This window comes from Lactuca sativa, chromosome 4 (genome assembly GCF_002870075.4).
Source record: "Lactuca sativa cultivar Salinas chromosome 4, Lsat_Salinas_v11, whole genome shotgun sequence".
Classification (NCBI taxonomy): Eukaryota; Viridiplantae; Streptophyta; class Magnoliopsida; order Asterales; family Asteraceae; genus Lactuca; species Lactuca sativa.
The window spans coordinates 342,010,272-342,032,348 of record NC_056626.2 but is presented as its reverse complement, the minus strand read 5'-3'; positions in this window follow the sequence as shown (position 1 = coordinate 342,032,348).

Sequence of the window (22,077 nt, the reverse complement as noted above, 5' to 3'; positions counted from 1 at the left end):
TTCATATTCATGTTCTTGATCTTATGATGTTTAGATGATCATAGGAATTGTTTGTAACCTCTGTGGTAGTTTAATTCTTGATCATAATGTGTTTTAATGGAGTCCATAACTTGTCCTCAAGTTATGAAAAACCAAAAGTCACTTGAGTTAAAACCATTAAAAGAACACAAGAGTTAGAAAAATGAAGAGTCTTCATTTTATTACTCTATTAAACTCATAAGTTACAAGAAATGAAAAGTTTTGAAAGTTTACAAAACTTGCCCTCAAGTTTTGGAACAAGTAAAGTCATGCTAAAAGCTTTAGTTCTAACCCTTAGAATTTTAAAAGTTAAAATTCAACCCTTATACTTATATTATTATGATTTAATAATTATATATATGTATAAGAACAAAGTCGTCTTACCGCTAGTACGCCTCATTCATGAAGTCGGTCTATAAGGTGGGTATAAGTTTGTTGCCTTTAAAATGACAACTTAATGGGTCTCCACTCTCACCCACCGCTTGCTTGACCGGTGGAGGGTCGTTAGCCGAACGGGTAAGACAAGGACTTATTAATTCTCATTAAAAGTATGATGAATATTATAAAGTAACTAAATGTTTTATTAAATTCCCAATCTTAGTTACTTTAGGAAAAATGTGAATAAGGTGCTAATCCATGAAATTACACTTTACACTTTGTTTAAGTCGTTGGTGGAGCGTGTGTGGTTAACCGGCACACTAACTTGGACTTAACAAGGTAGGTAAAGGGTGACTTAGAGTTTATTATAGTATCGGTGGAGCGTGTGTGGTTTACCGGCACATCGATTGAGTGATAAACTTTAAGGGTACCAAGTGATTTGCATGGTTACTTCACACCTCGTTTTGTGATCATCGGTATCCCAGTCACAAAACTTGGAGGGCACACTCGAGATTGAAACATGCCTTTGAAAAGTTCATTGAATCTTAAAGAATCTAGGAATTTCTAAGAACCAATCAAAAACCTAATATTTAATATTTCGGTTTTCGTGGTGGAAATTGGTGAATCGTCATTCACCAACCTTTCAAATATGTTATAGCATGGATTACGGCATACCTCTTCTAAGTTATTACATATTGTGATTGGGTCCTAGCCTTAATATTACATTTGGGTGTTTTATTAAGGATTCTCTTAATATCTAAACTAATCTTGTCCTTTTCTTTCAGATGTCTTCAAACAATGTTGTTTCTGGCTCTAATCCTAATGGCTCCTTTACCCTTATGAACTTGTGTGGGAAAGTCACCTTTGATGGATCCGACTTCAATGAGTGGATCAAAAACATCAGGATGATTACCCGCTACGAGGACAAAGAATATGTCCATGACAAGGAGCTTAAGGAGATTGATGAGACCACTGCAATTCCTCAGGAGATCGCTGACTTTCAGGCACATGAAAGGGATGCTACGAAAGTGGCATGCATCATGATGGCCACGATGACAGCGGAACTCCAAAAGTCCTATGAGGATTTCTACCCTTATGAAATGCACCAAGATCTGATGGAAAGATACCATCAAAGTGCACGACAAGAGAGGTATGAAATCATTTGCTCCATGATAACAACCATGATGAAGGACGGGGAATCTGTCACGAGCCACATGCAGAAAATGCAAAGGTATGTGGATCGTTTGCTGAAGCTTAATGTGAACTTCCCTGAGGAGCTTGCAATAGATATAATTTTGCACTCCTTACCATCATGCTATGATCAATTCCGCATGATATATCACATGAATAAGGAAGAGGTCACACTCAGCAAACTTCAAGGACTTCTCAAGAGCGCAGAATCAGGTCTTAAGGGGAAGTCGGTTGTTAACACTCCTACTCCAAACTCTACTCCGGTTTTGGCAATCGGGAAAAGTCGAGGGAAGAAGAGAAAGAGCTCTTCGAAGGGTACCAAGGCTCGAACCCTTGATGGCTCTTCTTCAAGTGGAACCAAGAAAGGTTTCGTCACTCCTTCTTCTAATCCAAAAGCGGCTGAATGCTTCTATTTCCATGAAAAATCACATTGGAAGCGGAACTGCCCAAAATACCAGCAAGATGTGAAGGATGGGAAAGTTAAACCTAACCATGCAGGTATTTACACTATCATTTCTAATAACTCACCCCATTCTAAATCTTGGGTCCTTGATACCAGTTGTGGTATTCATATTTGTTGTGACTTGCAGGGACTAAGAAGAAGTGAGAATGTGGAGCAAGGAAGAATAAACTTAATCATGGGGAATATGAAAGCTTTACCTGTCACCAAGATTGGAGTTTATACTTTATCGCTAAGTAGTGGGTTTAGTTTAGATTTGAATAAGTGTTGTTATTCGCTAGAAATGACAAGAAATATTATTTCCTTTCATGCATTCTATAAACAAGGTTTCACCTTTTCGTTTGATAATGAAGTTGGTTCGATTAATGTTTTCTTTAATAATATTCTTTATTTTAAAGCATTACCTTGTGATGGCGTGTATGAAACAGTATTTGTGGTTGATAACTTAGGAAATAATGTATTGTGTATTGATTTTGTTAAGAATAATAACTTGGATAAAGCATCATTATGGCATTGTCGTCTTGGACATATAAGCAAGAAATGCATAGGCCAACTCCAAAAGGATGGAGTCTTGGAGTCATTTGACCTAAAGTCAGATGATAGTTGCGAATCATGCTTACTTGGAAAAATGACAAAGTCACCCTTCATATGTTCTTGTGAGAGGGGTGAAGGTTTGTTGGACCTTGTACACACGGATGTGTGTGGACCATTCAAACATGCCACAAGGGATGCTAATCATTCTTATTTGACCTTTACTAACGATTACAGTAGATATGGATATGTCTACTTGATCAAGCATAAGTCAGAGACTTTCGAAAGGTTTAAGGAATTTAAACAGGAAGTACAGAATCAATTGGGCAGGAACATTAAGATGCTTCGATCCGATCGTGGTGGTGAGTATCTTAGTTCAGAGTTCCTTGACTATCTAAGGGAATGTGGGATAGTCTCACAACTGACACCTCCCAGGACACCACAGTTGAATGGTGTGGCTGAGAGGCGTAATCGAACCTTGTTGGATATGGTTCGTTCCATGATGAGTCGAGTTTCGCTACCAATCTCATTCTGGGGGTATGCCTTAGAGACTGCCGCCCATATCCTTAATCTAGTCCCTACAAAGAAAGTTGCCAAAACTCCTCACGAGATGTGGACTGGTAAAGTACCCAAACTAGACCACATCAAGATTTGGGGTTGCCAGGCTATCGTGAGACGCGAGACTCATGATAAGCTCGAACCCCGAAGCGAGAGGTGTATTTTCATCGGCTACCCACATCAATCCTTTGGTTACCTCATCTACAGACCTAGTGAAAATGTGGTCTTTGTAGCTAGGATGGCTTTCTTTAGAGAGAGAGAGAGTTCGTAAGCCAAGGAAACAGTGGGAGGAAAGTTGATCTTGAAGAAATTCAAGAGTCAAGCGGTGAAGGAACTTTAAACCCTAGCACTCAACTTGAGGAGGAAACTCATGTTGAGCCAATTGACACGTCTGTACCTCTGAGGAGTTCCACAAGGGTTAGGAATGCTCCTGAGCATTACTATGGATTCCATATTACTGGAGAAGGAGATACACTTATCAGTGATGAGACATTAATAGGTCTAGATGAACCTAACAGTTACGCGGAAGCCATGGCAGGCCCTGAGTCAGCCAAGTGGAAAGAGGCAATGGACAGCGAAATACAGTCCATGTATGATAATGAAGTTTGGAACTTGGTTGAGAATGTACCAGGTCGTAAGACAGTAGGGTGCAAATGGGTCTTCAAGAAGAAGATCGATATGGATGGTAAAGTACACACTTATAAGGCTAGACTGGTTGCAAAGGGCTTCTCTCAAATTCCTGGAGTGGACTATGATGAAACCTTTTCTCCAGTAGCCAAGATTAAGTCTATTCGGGTTCTGTTAGCCATAGCTGCATTTCATGACTATGAAATATGGCAAATGGATGTCAAAATCGCTTTCCTTAACGGAAAGTTGGCTGAAGATGTTTACATGAGTCAGCCAGAGGGTTTTTTCAGCAACGAGTACCCTAATAGAGTGTGTAAGCTTGAGAAATCCATTTATGGATTGAAGCAAGCACCTCGCAGATGCAATCTTTGCTTTGATGAAAAGGTCAAGGAATTTGGCTTTTCTAGGAGTGAAGATGAGTCTTGCGTGTATGTCAAGGCTAGTGGGAGTATAGTCAGCTTTTTGGTGTTGTATGTGGATGACATACTACTCATAGGAAATGACATCCCAACTCTGCAGGAAGTTAAGTCCTAGCTTGGGAATTGTTTCTCTATGAAGGACCTAGGAGAAGCTACCTATATTTTAGGGATAAGGATCTTGAGAGATCGGAGTAAAAGACTAATTGGACTTAGTCAGAGTACCTACTTGGATAAGGTGCTGAAGAGATTCAGCATGCAGGACTCCAAGAAAGGAGAGTTACCCATCGAGAGCAACACCAGATTGAGTAAGACACAAAGCCCTAGCACTGAGGCTGAGATAGCATAAATGAGTCGAATACCTTATGCTTCGGCTGTAGGATCGATCATGTATGCTATGACGTGTACTCGACCTGATGTAGCCTTTGCCCTGAGCATGGTTAGCAGGTATCAGGCAAACCCTGGCAAGGCACACTGGACTGCGGTAAAGAATATCCTCAAGTACCTACGGAGGACTAAGGATTGGGTCCTTACTCTCGGTGGGAGTGATGACTTGAGAGTTGTAGGGTATGGTGATGCTAGCTTCAAGACTGATAGGGATAATTTCCGCTCTCAGTCGGGCTGGGTCTTTACCATAAATGGAGGAGCAATTTCTTGGAAGAGTTCCAAGCAAGAGACAGTGGCTGATTCAACTTGTGAATCAGAGTATATTGCAGCTAGCGAGGCGGCAAATGAGGCGATATGGCTGAAGAACTTCATTGGAGACCTTGGAGTTGTACCAGCTATTAAAGAGCCAATGGAGATTTTCTGTTATAGTGAAAGTGTTGTTGCCTTATCCAAGGAACCAAGGGATCACGGGAGATCCAAACACATCGACAGAAAATACCATTTTATCAGACATCGAATAGAAGAAGGACTCCTCGTGGCAAAGAGGGTATCATCGGATGAGAACCCAGCAGATCCCCTCACGAAGGGACTGATTCGGGTTAAGCATCTTCAGCATGCTCGGAGCATAGGGTTGAAGGATGATATTAGATTTACTAGTTAGATAACCTTGAAATTTGTAAAGTGTAATTGACATTAGATGATGAATAAAAGGTGTTTTATTTATGAGTAAAGTGTTGCTATCTCTTGTCGATCGTTTACTATATTTCTTTTGCATGTTTTGACTTCCAGAATAATTTTGTTTGCTATAACATATTATTCAAACCTCCATAGTCGGTCATATGTCGGAAGTAGGTATGAATCAAGACTGTCATGATGGGTTGTAGAGGTCTAAGGTGTTGGACAAGGCTACAACAATCATGAGTGCTCATAAGTTCTGAGTATTGGACTCAACCCACGCTCACTGGAATCACTTCATGGAATTCTATCTCGAGCGATCGTGAGACGGTAATATCATATAAGTCTTCAAACCTAGAGATATGATTTGTTACTTACAAGTTGGTTATGCATTGACTGTACGAAAACGCATTGGTAACTCGATGTTATAAAACGTGCTTTTGTGTGTAATTCAATGAGTGGTAGAACAAACATATGAGTCGAAGTTTATCTGTTCCTTCTTGGATTAGAAGCTGATATCTAGGCCCCTCGATGATTTTGTTTTGACCTATGTACCGGGCCCGGTCAGAACTAAGTTGATGTGTTCAATTAAGTTCTTTGTCAAACAAATCGGAAATCGAGAAACAAACTGCTGGACAATAAGTAAGACATTGTTCCATGTATTTGTCCGGCTGATATCTAGAACAGAGGATTATATGATCACTTATCTTAAATGGCGTATCAACATCTTCTCAGTTCCGAGAGACCTTGAAAGAGCTACGATTTTCGGTCGGTTCCTGAAGTACTAGAGTTATAGTTATTAGACTTATCCAAGTGGGAGACTGTTAGATAAGATGTCTAAGTCCATAACTATTTCGGGTGTGTACTTGACCCGACCCGACATGGTCCATTTGGGTTGCATGGCACCATGCAATTGGATAGACTAAATGAGAGAAATAACACTTGGAGATTATTAATATATTGTAAGTTCTAATATATTAATAATATTATTTGATTAGTTTGATCAAAGAATTAATTTAGAATTAATTTACAATTAATTAAGTGATCAAAGGATAACTAATTAAATATATGGGTTGATTATGTAAATCATTTATATCTTGTATAGTGGGCTAAGAGGCTCCATGGATTATCAAGTTGGGTTCCACCCATAGGATGCTCCATGGATGCTCCATGGGAGATACAAACCCATGGGTCATGGAAATGAAGAGTCATGACACATTAGGGTTTACATGGTGTAACCCTAGATGTGTCAACACTATATAAGGATCCCATTCTCCACCAAAATCGGCTACACATAAGAAACTAGAGGGCTAGGCCGATTTTAAGAAGTGTGTATTCTCTCAAAGGTCTTTCCAAGAGCATTTGGTGTTGTGTGAAGCATTTGTGACATCACACTTGGGGTGCTAGGCTCACAAGGTTTCTAGGAACATAAGCAACAACAAGGTAAGTTATTCAATATTTCATTCAAGTTAAAATTGTTCCCCATGTATGCTAGATAGGAATATAACCTTTGAATTCAACTTTGCATGATAATTAGACAAACATAGATCCAAGGTTATTAGGGTTGCATGTACACTTAGGAAGTGTTAGAATGCTCAAAACCCATCACCTGCTAGCGTTCCACAAGACTGTCTAGAAAGAGTCTGTGGTCGTTATCCATACTCCGCTGAATAACTAGATCAACAACAACATCGAGGCCTCTCATCTGTTTATCACACATCAACTATCTACCCATGTTCTACCAAACATATTAGTAAATAAAAATATATATTTTTATATATAGCTTAAAACATGTATAACATGTTCAATCAATACATATTCCACATAACAGATGAGGGACACCCACATAACACGTATTTCATAGAGAATAAATCAGATCTATGAGATAGAAGAAAGTGAATATACATTCACATATATAACCACAAAATTATACACATGACACATATTTCGTATAAAATACTTCATAATTAGGCATTAAAAGAAAGTAACTACACACTCACTTGATCAGAAGATGATCGGACAACACTATGACTTGTAGAAGTAGTAATCCTCGGTAGATCTGGAAGATCTACACAAAAATCAAACTTCTTGCGGGCAGAGCTTTGGCTCGGGAATCGCACTTCTCGAGATCTCGGGAGCGTAAAACTTCCTTCTTAACTTGGATATGAGATCTGGGGTGTCGGGATGGCTTCGGGGGTTTACACACAGAGCTTCGGCACAAAAAGGAGGAGAAATGAGCAAATAAGCCCGAAACCCTCGCATCATATTTGTAGGAGGCTGAGGCCTCGCAGTACGTTGGCGTACAGCCGTATGCAGGGCGTACGCCTCCGAAATCGTCACTACGCGCGTCATCCGAAGAACTCGAGTGCGAGGCGCGTCATGCTTCGATGTACGCGGGGCGTATGCTGGGCGTACTTCGGATGAGTCCGGTGACTCCCCTTCGGATAATACCGGGTTTAATAATTAAATTTAAATATTAATTATTTAATAAACTTTGAAAATTCATATCTTCTTCATACGAACTCCGTTTTCGACGTTCTTTATATCCACGTGTAGGTGAGACTATGCTCTACAACTTTCGTTTAGACTCAGTCGGCTAATTTTGAATTTATTTTTATTATTTATTTTTAGTAGGCCGGGACAGAAAAACTTCGTTATAAATTCATAACTTCTTCGTCCGACGTCCGTGCTTGCCTAACTTTTCATCGTTTCGATACTAACAATGAGATCTTCGATTCACGTTTAGATTGTTTCGGCTAAAACCGCTCGATCTCAAATCGAGTATTTCGGGCTGCATACCGCTAAGTCGAAACTTCAGAAATTCATAACTTCCTCATACGAAGTCAGATTTGGGCGTTCTATATATATATTCAGAAACCTCGTTTCAACTACTACAACATTATCCAAAGATAAAGAGTTTATTTTACACTTAAATTTTGACGCTCATTTTATTCTTAGTTAATCCAATCCCATAATTAAGCAATTAAGCACGAAACACATAATACACAAATAATATACTTCTATTATTTCAAAACGGGTTAGAAAGGTTAACCTAGACTATTATATTGCTAAAAATGGCAAGCCTAGAAACACAGGCGTTACAATTCTCTCCACCTTAGAATGATTCCCTCCCCGGAATCACACATCAACAAACAAATGCGGATAGCGACCCATCATGTCACTTTCCGTCTCCCAGGTGAGATTCGGCCCATTCGTGTGTTTCCATCGGACAAGCACTAACTCGACCATCGTGCGTCGCAACTTCTTAGTCTTTCGGTCAACAATTGCCTCTGGTTCTTTAATCAACCTTTTGTTCTCATCGATTCTCAACTCCGAAAGTGGAATCATGTCGGGAACTTCTCTCGTAAACTTCCTCAAATAACACACATGGAAAGTGTTATGAATTCCATTCAGTTCTTCTGGTAGTTCAAGCTTGTAAGCTTGGTTCCCAATCCTCTGAAGAACTTTAAACGGTCCAATAAACCTTGGACTTAATTTTTCCCTTTTACCAAATCTTATAAGTCCCTTCCACGGTGAGACTTTAAGCAAAACCGAATCTCCAATTTCAAAATTCATCGGTCTTTGCTTTTTGTCAGCATAGCTTTTTTTACGATCCTGAGCTGCTAACATTCTTTCCCTAATTATTTTCAACTTTTCAGCAATTTGATGAACCATCTCCGGTCCCATAAACTGCTTTTCCCCAGCCTCAAGCCAACAAGACGGCGTACGACACTTCTGCCCGTACAAAGCTTGATAAGGTGCCATCTTTATGCTCGAGTGGAAACTATTATTGTAGGAAAATTCTACCAAAGGTAAATGTTCATCCCAGTTACCTAGGAATTCCAAGGTACATGCTCTTAGCATATCTTCAAGTGTTTGTATCGTCCGTTCGCTCTGATCATCAGTCTACAGATGGTAAGCTGTACTTCAACACAACTTGGTACCCAATTCCTCTTGTAGACTTTTCCAAAACCTCGAGGTGAAATGGCTATCTCGATCCGATACAATCGTTAACGGAACACCGTGAAGCCTCTCAATTTCCTTCACGTAAGAATTTGCAAGCTTATCCATAGACCATTTCTCCTTGGCCGCTATGAAATGTGCACTCTTAGTGAATCGATCAACGGCCACCCAAATCATGTCGTGACCATTCTTTGTTCTGGGCAGTTTAGCGACAAAATCCATAGCAATGTCTTCCCACTTACCCATAGGCACAGGAAATGGTTCTAAACTCCCGTACGGTTTCTGATGTTGTGTCTTTACTCTTGCACAAGTCACACACTCAGCCACATACTTTGCAACATCAAGCTTCATCGTCGACCACCGGTAGTAGGGTTTTAGGTCCCTATACATTTTAGTGCTACCGGGATGAATCGAGTACATGGTCTTGTGAGCTTCTTCCATCAGAAGATCTCTGACTCCTCCTGTCTTAGGTATCCAAATCCGATCTTGGAACACCTTCAGTCCATGACTGTTTACACCGAACACCAACGTTTTGCCCAAATGTTCCTCCTTTCGGTCATTCTTCTCAGAAGCTTCACTTTGAGCTTTCTTTATACCTTCCAAAATAGTCGAGACAACTTCAATTCTCAATGCACTTGGCCTTTTCCTTTCAAGATTGACTTTCCGACTGAGAGCATCAACAACAACATTAGCCTTACCGAGGTGGTAAAGTATCTCGCAGTCGTAGTCTTTAAGTAATTCTAGCCAGCGTCGTTGCCTCATATTCAATTCCTTCTGACCAAAGAGATATTGGAGACTCTTATGATTAGTAAAAAGTTTGCACTTCGTGCCATAGAGGTAATGGCTCCATATTTTCAGATCGAAAACCACCGCTGCCAACTCCAAATCATGAGTTGGGTAGTTCTTTTCATGCTCTTTCAGCTGTCGAGACGCATATGCTTTCACCTTTTCTCTTTGGGTCAAAACACAACCCAATCCAACCCAAGACGCATCGCTATAAACAGCGAATTCTTCAACTCCATCGGGTAGAGAAAGTATCGGTGCCTCGCATAGCTTCTTCTTTAGCTTCTCGAATGCTTCTTTATGCTTATCACTCCAAGCATAAGTAGCTCCTTTGTGGGTCAAAGCTGTCAATGGAGTAGCGATCGAAGAAAAACCTTGGATAAACCTTCAGTAATATCCGACTAATCCCAAAAAGCTTCGGATCTCTGTGGGACTTTTCGGTTGTTCCCACTTCATCACAGCTTCGATCTTCGCTGGATCAACCATTATCCCTTCTTGGTTGACCACGTAACCCAAGAATTGGACTTCATGAATCCAAAAATCACATTTGGAGAACTTTGCATACAAGTTCTCCTTCTTCAAGACTTCCAACACTTCTCGCAAGTGTCTGCCATGCTCTTCTTGGCTTTTCGAATAAATCCGAATGTCATCTATGAACACTATCACAAATTTATCTCGGACTGGATTACAAACCCTGTTCATTAAATACATGAATGCTGCTGGAGCATTGGTTAGTCCAAACGACATAACCAAAAACTCGTAGTGTCCATATCGCATTCTGAATGCAGTCTTCTCTATATCCTGCTCTCAAACTTTCAGCTGATGATATCCTGACCTTAGGTCGATCTTTGAAAAACAACTTGAACCGTGTAGTTGATCGAACAGGTCATCAATCTTCGGCAACGGATATCTATTCTTTATTGTTGCCTTATTCAGCTTTCGGTAATCAATGCACATCCTCATGCTTCCATCTTTCTTCTTTACAAATACCACCAGAGCTCCCCAGGGTGATGAACTAGGTCTGATGAAACCCTTGTCCAATAACTCCTGAAGTTGCATCATCAACTCCTTCATCTCCGTCGGTGCTAATTGATAAGGTGCTTTTGCAATTGGCATTGTCCCTGGTAACAAGTCTATTCTAAACTCCACTTGTCTATCAGGCGGTAATCCAGGAAGATCTTCGGGAAATACTTCCGGATAATCACACACAAAGGGAATATTCTGCATCACCTTCTTTTCCTTCTTAGCATCGATCACGAATTCTAAGTATGATGTACACCCGTTGGTCAAACATTTTCTGGCTTTCATTAAAGAAATGATTCCAGAATTTACTCTGCGTTTATCTCCATACACCATTAACGATTCCTTCCCAGGCGGGTTCACTTTCACTATTTTCTTCTTGCATAAAATTTCGGCATCATTGGCGCTAAGCCAATCCATTCCCAATACGACGTCGAAACCATTAAGTTCGATAGGCAATAATTCCTCGTGTAACTTATTTCCATTCAGATCAATTAAGATGTTTTTCATCCGATAGTTAATAGGTACAAACTTGCCACTAACAACTTCGACTAATAAGGCATTATCTAGTCTATCAACAGGCAAAGCTAGTTTTCTACCAAATTCATGCGATATAAAGGAGTAGTTGGCTCCAGAATCAAATAAAATTTGGGCATGCAATGTGTTTACGAAAAAGGTACCTGAAGCGACATCAGCTTCATCTTTAGCAGCTTCCAGTGTCATCTGGAATGCTCTCACCTTCGGCTTTGGTGGAATGTTGGGTCTAGCTGCCTCCTTCTTCTTCGGGCAGTCCCTCGACATGTGTCCCCCCTCACCACAACCATAGCAAACCTTCTTAGAGAGGGTGCATTCATTGGCATAGTGCCCTGGCTTTCCAAATTTGTAGCATGTGGCCGCTGTTGGATAAGGTGTCTAAGTCCATAACTATTTTGGGTGTGTACTTGACCCGACCCGGCATGGTCCATTTGGGTTGCATGGCACCATGCAATTGGATAGACTAAATGTGAGAAATAACACTTGGAGATTATTAATATATTATAAGTTCTAATATATTAATAATATTATTTGATTAGTTTGATCAAAGAATTAATTTGGAATTAATTAAGTGATCAAAGGACAACTAATTAAATAGATGGGTTGATTATGTAAATCATTCATATCTTGTATAGTGGGCTAAGAGGCTCCATGGATTATCAAGTTGGGTTCTACCCATAGGATGCTCCATGGGAGTTACAAACCCATGGGTCATGGAAATGAAGAGTCATGACACATTAGGGTTTACATGGTGTAACCCTAGATGTGTCAACACTATATAAGGATCCCATTCTCCACCAAAATCGGCTAGACATAAGAAACTAGAGGGCTTGGCTGATTTTAAGAAGTGTGTACTATCTCAAAGGTCTTTCCAAGAGCATTTGGTGTTGTGTGAAGCATTTGAGGCATCACACTTGGGGTGCTAGGCTCACAAGGTTTCAAGGAACATAAGCAACAACAAGGTAAGTTATTCTATCTTTCATTCAAGTTAAAATTGTTCCCCATGTATGCTAGATAGGAATATAACCTTGGAAATTCAACTTTGCATGATAATTAGACAAACATAGATCCAAGGTTATTAGGGTTGCATGTACACTTAGGAAGTGTTAGAATGCTCAAAACCCATCAGTGGTATCAGAGCCTAGGCTTGTTTGTTTGTTATTTGTGCTTAAAAGTTGAAGGAAGTCGAAAAACTTGTTGTCTGACTGCTGGACTCGGCGAGTCCATGGGGGGACTCGTCGAGTTCACTTGTATCTTCAACCTACTCGGCGAGTAGGTTCATGCACTCGACGAGTAGGGTTGACAGAGTGCAGATTTTCGACTTGAGTTGCTGGAAATGGATTAGAAACATTACCCTAAACTGTTTTGGTACTTGAAAACCTGTTTTAGATGGTGTAATGTCTTGCTAATTCATTTACAACAACTAGTTATCAAAATTACAAAGTTTTAAGTGTAGTTTTGATTCATGAAAATGCTTATGTTCATGTTCTTGATCTTATGATGTTTAGATGATCATAAGAATTATTTGTAACCTATGTGGTAGTTTAATTATTGATCATAATGTGTTTTAATGGAGTCCATAACTTGTCCTCAAGTATGGAAAACCAAAAGTCACTTGAGTTAAAAAACCATTAAAAGAACACAAGAGTTAGAAAAATGAAGAGTCTTCATTTTATTACTCTATTAAACTCATAAGTTACAAGAAATGAAAAGTTTTGAAAGTTTACAAAACTTGCCCTCAAGTTTTGGAACAAGTAAAGTTAAGTTAAAACTTTAGTTCCAACCCTTAGAATTTTAAAAAGTTAAAATTCAACCCTTATACTTATATTATTATGATTTAATAATTATATATATATATATATATATATATATATATATATATATATGTATATATATATATATATATATATATATATATATATATATATATATATATATATATATATATATATATATATATATATGTATGTATAAGAACAAAGTCGTCTTACCGCTAGTACGCCTCATTCACGAAGCCGGTCTATAAGGTGGGTATAAGGTTGTTGCCTATAAAATGGTGACTTAATGGGTGTCCATTCTCACCCACCGCTTGCTTGATCGGTGGAGGGTCGTTAGCCGAACGGGTAAGACAAGGACTTATAAATTCTCATTAAAAAGTATGATGAATATTATAAAGTAACTAAATGTTTTATTAAATTCCCAATCTTAGTTACTTTAGGAAAAATGTGAATAAGGTGCTAATCCATGAAATTACACTTTACACTTTGTTTAAGTCGTTGGTGGAGCGTGTGTGGTTAACCGGCACACTAACTTGGACTTAACAAGGTAGGTAAAGGGTGAATTAAGGTTTATTATAGTATCGATGGAGCGTGTGTCGTTTACCGGCACATCGATTGAGTGATAAACTTCAAGGGTACCAAGTGATTTGCATGGTTACTTCACACCTTGTTTTGTGATCCTCGGTATCCCAGTCACAAAACTTGGAGGGCACACTCGAGATTGAAACATGCCTTTGAAAAGTTCATTGAATCTCAAAGAATCTAGGAATTTCTAAGAACCAATCAAAAAAACCTAATATTTAATATTTCATTTTTTGTGGTGGAAATTGGTGAATCGTCATTGACCTACCTTTCAAATATGTTATAGCTTGGATTACGACATATCTCTTCCAAGTTATAATATATTGTGATTGGATCCTAGCCTTAATATTACATTTGGGTGTTCTATTAAGGACTCTCCTAATATCTAAACTAATCTTGTCCTCTTCTTTCAGATGTCTTCAAACAATGTTGTTTCTGGCTCTAATCCTAATGGCTCCTTTACCCTTATGAACTTGTGTGGGAAAGTCACCTTTGATGGATCTAACTTCAATGAGTGGATCAGAAACATCAGGATGATTACCCGCTACGAGGACAAAGAATATGTCCTTGACAAGGAGCTTAAGGAGATTGATGAGACCACTGCAACTCCTCAGGGGATCGCTGACTTTCAGGCACATGAAAGGGATGCTACGAAAGTGGTTTGCATCATGATGGCCACGATGACAGCGGAACTCCAAAAGTCTTATGAGGATTTCTACCCTTATGAAATGCACCAAGATTTGATGGAAAGATACCATCAAAGTGCACGACAAGAGAGGTATGAAATCATCTGCTCCATGATAACAATCATGATGAAGGACGGGGAATCTGTCACGAGCCACATGCAGAAAATGAAAAGGTATGTGGATCGTTTGCCGAAGCTTAATGTGAACTTCCCTGAGGATCTTGTAATAGATATCATTTTGCACTCCTTACCATCGTGCTATGATCAATTCCGCATGACATATCACATAAATAAGGAAGAGGTCACACTCAGCAAACTTCAGGGACTTCTCAAGACCGCAGAATCAGGTCTTAAGGGGAAGTCGGTTGCTATCACTTCTACTCCAAACTCTACTCCGGTTTTGGCAATCGGGAAAAGTCGAGGGAAGAAGAGAAAGAGCTCTTCTAAGGGTACCAAGGCTCGGACCCTTCATGGTTCTTATTCAAGTGGAACCAAGAAAGGTTTCGTCACTCCTTCTTCTAACCCAAAAGAGGCTGAATGCTTCTATTGCCATGAAAAATCACATTGGAAGCGGAACTGCCCAAAATACCAGCAAGATGTGAAGGATGGGAAAGTTAAACCCAACCATGCAGGTATTTACACTATCATTTCTAATAACTCACCCCATTCTAAATCTTGGGTCCTTGATACCGGGTGTGGTAATCATATTTGTTGTGACTTGCAGGGACTAAGAAGAAGTGAGAATGTGGAGCAAGGAAGAATAAACTTGATCATGGGGAATAGGAAAGCTTTACCTGTTACCAAGATTGGAGTTTATACTTTATCGCTAAGTAGTGGGTTTAATTTAGATTTGAATAAATGTTGTTACTCGCCAGGAATGGCAAGAAATATTATTTCCTTTCATGCTTTGAACAAACAAGGGTTTACCTTTTCATTTAATAATGAAGTTGGTTCTATTGATGCTTTCTTTAATAATGTTCTTTATTTTAAAGCATTACCTTGTGATGGTGTGTATGAAGCTGTATCTGTTGTAGATAACTTAGGAAATAATGTTTTGTGTATTGATTCTATTAATAATAATAACTTGGATAAAGCATCATTATGGCATTGTCGTCTTGGACATATAAGCAAGAAACGCATAGGCCAAATCCAAAAGGATGGAGTCTTGGAGTCATTTGACCTAAAGTCAGATGATAGTTGCGAATCTTGCTTACTTGGAAAAATGACAAAGTCACCCTTCACAGGTTCGTGTGAGAGGGGTGAAGGTTTGTTGGACCTTATACACACGGATGTGTGTGGACCATTCAAACATGCCACAAGGGATGCTAATCATTCTTATTTGACTTTTACTAACGATTACAGTAGATATGGATATGTCTACTTGATCAAGCATAAGTCACAGACTTTCGAAAGGTTTAAGGAATTTAAACAGGAAGTCGAGAATCAATTGGGCAGGAACATTAAGATGCTTCGATCCGATCGTGGTGGTGAGTATCTTAGTTCAGAGTTCCTTGACTATCTAAGGGAATGTGGGATAGTCTCACAACTGACACCTCCCAGGACACCACAGTTGAATGGTGTGGCTGAGAGGCGTAATCGAACCTTGTTGGATATGGTTCGTTCCATGATGAGTCGAGTTTCGCTACCAATCTCATTCTGGGGGTATGCCTTAGAGACTGCCGCCCATATCCTTAATCTAGTCCCTACAAAGAAAGTTGCCAAAACTCCTCACGAGATGTGGACTGGTAAAGTACCCAAACTAGACCACATCAAGATTTGGGGTTGCCAGGTTATCGTGAGACGCGAGACTCATGATAAGCTCGAACCCCGAAGCGAGAGGTGTATTTTCATCGGCTACCCACAACAATCCTTTGGTTACCTCATCTACAGACCTAGTGAAAATATGGTCTTTGTAGCTAGGAGGGCTTTCTTTAGAGAGAGAGAGAGAGTTCATAAGCCAAGGAAAAAGTGGGAGGAAAGTTGATCTTGAAGAAATTCAAGAGTCAAGCGGTGAAGGAACTTTAAACCCTAGCACTCAACTTGAGGAGGAAACTCATGTTGAGCCAATTGACACGTCTGTACCTCTGAGGCGTTCCACAAGGGTTAGGAATGCTCCTGAGCATTACTATGGATTCCATATTACTGGAGAAGGAGATACACTTATCAGTGATGAGACATTGATAGGTCTGGATGAACCTAACAGTTACGCGGAAGCCATGGCAGGCCCTGAGTCAGCCAAGTGGAAAGAGGCAATGGACAGCGAAATACAGTCCATGTATGATAATGAAGTTTGGAACTTGGTTGAGAATGTACCAGGTCGTAAGACAGTAGGGTGCAAATGGGTCTTCAAGAAGAAGATCGACATGGATGGTAAAGTACACACTTATAAGGCTAGACTGGTTGCAAAGGGCTTCTCTCAAATTCCTGGAGTGGACTATGATGAGACCTTTTCTCCAGTAGCCGAGATTAAGTCTATTCGGGTTCTGTTAGCCATAGCTGCATTTCATGACTATGAAATATGGCAAATGGATGTCAAAATCGCTTTCCTTAACGGAAAGTTGGTTGAAGATGTTTACATGAGTAAGCCAGAGGGTTTTGTCAGCAACGAGTACCCTAATAGAGTGTGTAAGCTTGACAAATCCATTTATGGATTGAAGCAAGCACCTCGCAGATGGAATCTTTGCTTTGATGATAAGGTCAAGGAATTTGGCTTTTCTAGGAGTGAAGATGAGTCTTGCGTGTATGTCAAGGCTAGTCGGAGTATAGTTAGCTTTTTGGTGTTGTATGTGGATGACATACTACTCATAGGAAATGACATCCCAACTCTGCAGGAAGTTAAGTCCTGGCTTGGGAAGTTTTTCTCTATGAAGGACCTAGGAGAAGCTACCTATATTCTAGGGATAAGGATCTTGAGAGATCGGAGTAAAAGACTAATTGGACTTAGTCAGAGTACCTACTTGGATAAGGTGCTGAAGAGATTCAGCATGCAGGATTCCAAGAAAAGAGAGTTACCCATCCAGAGTAACACCAGATTGAGTAAGACACAAAGCCCTAGCACTGAGGCTGAGATAGCAGAAATGAGTCGAACACCTTATGCTTCGGCTGTAGGATCGATCATGTATGCGATGACGTGTACTCGACCCGATGTAGCTTTTACCTTGAGCATGGTTAGCAGGTATCAGGCGAACCCTGGCAAGCCACACTGGACTGCGGTAAAGAATATCCTTAAGTACCTACGGAGGACTAAGGACTGGGTCCTTACCCTCGGTGGGAGTGATGACTTGAGAGTTGTAGGGTATAGTGATGCTAGCTTCCAGACTGATAAGGATAATTTCCGCTCTCAGTCGGGCTGGGTCTTTACCCTAAATGGAGGAGCAATCTCTTGGAAGAGTTCCAAGCAAGAGACAGTGGCTGATTCAACTTGTGAATCAGAGTATATTGCAGCTAACGAGGCGGCAAAGGAGGCATTATGGCTGAAGAACTTCATTGGAGACCTTGGAGTTGTACCAGCTATCAAAGATCCAATGGAGATTTTCTGTGATAGTGAAAGTGCTGTTGCCTTAGCCAAAGAACCAAGGGATCACTGGAGATCCAGACACATCGACCTAAAATACCATTTTATCAGACATCGGATAGAAGAAGGACTCCTCGTGGGAAAGAGGGTATCATCGGATGAGAACCCAGCAGATCCCCTCACGAAGGGACTGAGTCGGGTTAAGCATCTCCAGCATGCTCGGAGCATAGGGCTGAAGGATGATATTAGATTCAGTAGTTAGATAACCCAGAAATTTGTAAAGTGTAATTGACATTAGATGATGAATAAAAGGAGTTTTATTTATGAGTAAAGTGTTGCTATCTCTTGTCGATCATTTACTATATTTCTTTTGCATGTTTTGACTTCCAGAATAATTTTGTTTGCTATAACATATTATTGAAACCTCCACAGTCGGTCATATGTCGGAAGTAGGTATGAATCAAGACTGTCATGATGGGTTGTAGAGGTCTAAGGTGTTGGACAAGGCTACAACAATCATGAGTGCTCATAAGTTCTGAGTATTGGACTCAACCCATGCTCACTGGAATCACTTCATGGAATTCTATCTCGAGTGATCGTGAGACGGTAATATCATATAAGTCTTCAAACCTAGAGATATGATTTGTTATTTACAAGTTGGTTATGCATTGACTGTACGAAAACGCATTGGTAACTCGATGTTATAAAACGTGCTTTTGTGTGTAATTCAATGAGTGGTAGAACAAACATATGAGTCGAAGTTTATCTGTTCCTTCTTGGATTAGAAGTTGATATCTGGGCCCCTCGATGGTTTTGTTTTGACCTATGTACCGGGCCCGGTCAGAACTAAGTTGATGTGTTCAATTAAGTTCTTTGTCAAACAAATCGGAAATCGAGAAACAAACTGCTGGACAATAAGTAAGACATTGTTCCATGTATTTGTACGGCTGATATCTAGAACGGAGGATTATATGATCCCTTATCTTAAATGGCGTACCATCATCTTCTCAGTTCCGAGAGACCTTGAAAGAGCTACGATTGCCGGTCGGTTCCTGAAGTACTAGAGTTATAGTTATTAGACTTATCTAAGTGGGAGACTGTTGGATAAGGTGTCTAAGTCCATAACTATTTCGGGTGTGTACTTGACCTGACCCGGCATGGTCCATTTGGGTTGCATGGCACCATGCAATTGGATAGACTAAATGAGAGAAATAACACTTGGAGATTATTAATATATTATAAGTTCTAATATATTAATAATATTATTTGATTAGTTTGATCAAAGAATTAATTTGGAATTAATTAAGTGATCAAAGGATAACTAATTAAATATATGGGTTGATTATTTAAATCATTCATATCTTGTATAGTGGGCTAAGAGGCTCCATGATTATCAAGTTGGGTTCTACCCATAGGATGCTCCATGGATGCTCCATGGGAGTTACAAACCCATGGGTCATGGAAATGAAGACTCATGACACATTAGGGTTTACATGGTGTAACCCTAGATGTGTCAACACTATATAAGGATCCCATTCTCCACCAAAATCGGCTAGACATAAGAAACTAGAGGGCTTGGCCGATTTTAAGAAGTGTGTATTATCTCAAAGGTCTTTCCAAGAGCATTTGGTGTTGTGTGAAGCATTTGAGGCATCACACTTGGGGTGCTAGGCTCACAAGGTTTCAAGGAACATAAGCAACAACAAGGTAAGTTATTCTATCTTTCATTCAAGTTAAAATTGTTCCCCATGTATGCTAGATAGGAATATAACCTTGGAAATTCAACTTTGCATGATAATTAGACAAACATAGATCCAAGGTTATTAGGGTTGCATGTACACTTAGGAAGTGTTAGAATGCTCAAAACCCATCAGCCGCTACATCACATTTTCCATGATGCTTCTTCTTACATTTGTCGCACCATTTCGCTTCGCTTCCACTTCCCCTCGAACCATACTTCGAGAACTTGTTTTCTTTATTGGACCCTGAATTTCCATCAAACTTCCTCTTTTCACCAACTTCTATCCTTTCCAGACCCTTTTCCTTCTGCTGGGCCTCCACATTCTTAGCTGCACGAACAACCGTTTTCAGAGTGGTTGCCATCTTGACTGTCGAACCAAAGTCGGCAGGCAGTCCATTAGCAAACCTCTCAATCTTGGAGAGTTCCGTTGGCACTAGGTACGGAAATAATTTCATTTTCTCAGTGAATGTAGTAGCATAGTCATCTATGCTCATCCTCCCCTTCTTCAAGTTTTGGAACTCATTGTTCAGATCAATCAGATCTATCTCTAATTGATGGGTTTTAGCCAAAAGACATCCTATGTGCTCATGCAAACCCTAAAGCTTGGATCTAGGTTTGTCTATTGTACATGCTTTTAATCCAAGACTTAAAACCCTAGATCTAATCAATATAACATATGAATAAGGGTTTAGATCATACCTTGATTGTTATATAGCAATAACAATCTCAAATCCTTCTTGTATTGACTTTAGAAAGCTTAGAGTCACAAATGTCACTCCTCTAATGGCTCACAAACACCAAGAGCAAGAGGATGAAGAGAAGAAGAGAAGGAGCTGCCCAAAACTGTGTGGAAACCCTAGAGGATTAGTTCACCACGTTTTTGAGGCTTAAGGGCACTATTTATACATGTAGGCTATCAGGGTTTTGAACTAGGTAACCCTAATTTGGATGCTTAGGCCCTAAGCAACCCATAGACCCTTTCTTAAAGGCCCTTGGACGATTTCTAATGGGTTTCCACATAGAATTCATCTAACCTTAAATAATAAGGTAATCCATAGCCCAATTGTAATTATCTTATAATTACAATTCCAGTCCCTTAAGTTTAATTAATCTCTTTTAGCCACAAACTTAATAATTATTAATTCTTGACTAACATTAATTAAACAATATGGTTTCGACTTTAATATATTATTCTCATAATATATTAATAAATCATATTTAATCCTTTCTCTCCATAATTCATCCTATCAAGTTGCTTTGGTGAAGGCAACCCAAAAGGACCATGCACAATCGGGTCAAGTACATACCAAAAATAGTTATGGACTTAGACACTAATCCAACAATTTTCCACTTGGATAAGTCTAATAACTATTCAGCGTATGACTTCAGATCCTGCTCTGCAATCGTAGCTTTCCAAAGCTGCTGTCAACTCTGATCTTATCAAATATGCGTGTCCTTACATAAGGGATCATATAATCCTCCATTCTAGATATCGTATAGACTGAGACATGGATCTAAATCATTCTCTCCGTCTATGTGTTGTTTTCCGAATTCAGATTTATGATGACTGACAACAGACTACAATTGAACACATCAATTTAGTCCCGGCTTGGCCAAGCGCTTAGGTGCCATCACTAAATCATCGAGGGGCCCACAGATATCGCTTTTATCCTACTTTGGATAAAACGAACGGATAAACTTCGACTCAATGCTCGCTTGCACTCACTCACCAAATCACACATAACGATATGTTTTATAACACCAAGTTACTGGTGCGTTTACATATTGTAAATGTGTAACTGACTCGCAAGATACAACTCACACATCTCGGTTTCAAGAATATAAGATGTTATCGTCTCACTAATCACTTATGATAACAATCCATGAAGTGATCCAAGTGAGCGTGTGTTTAATCCAATGCTTAAGTCATATTCATAAGCACTCATGAACGTTGCAGCAAACATTTTCTTATGTCTAATTCTCTTTAGACAATCCACACACCAATTCATGACAGTCTTCATTCATATCTACTTCCAACATATGAACGACTGTGGCCCGTTTGAATAATTTGACTGTTCTCAACCAATTAAATTCTTCAGGAAGTCAAAACATGCAAAGTGAAACACAAGAATAATACTAATCCCATATGGTCTCAAACCTTTGAGTATAAATAAAACACCTTTTATTTATCACCATATCGAATACTCATTATTTGTTGTTTCGGGTAATCAACTTC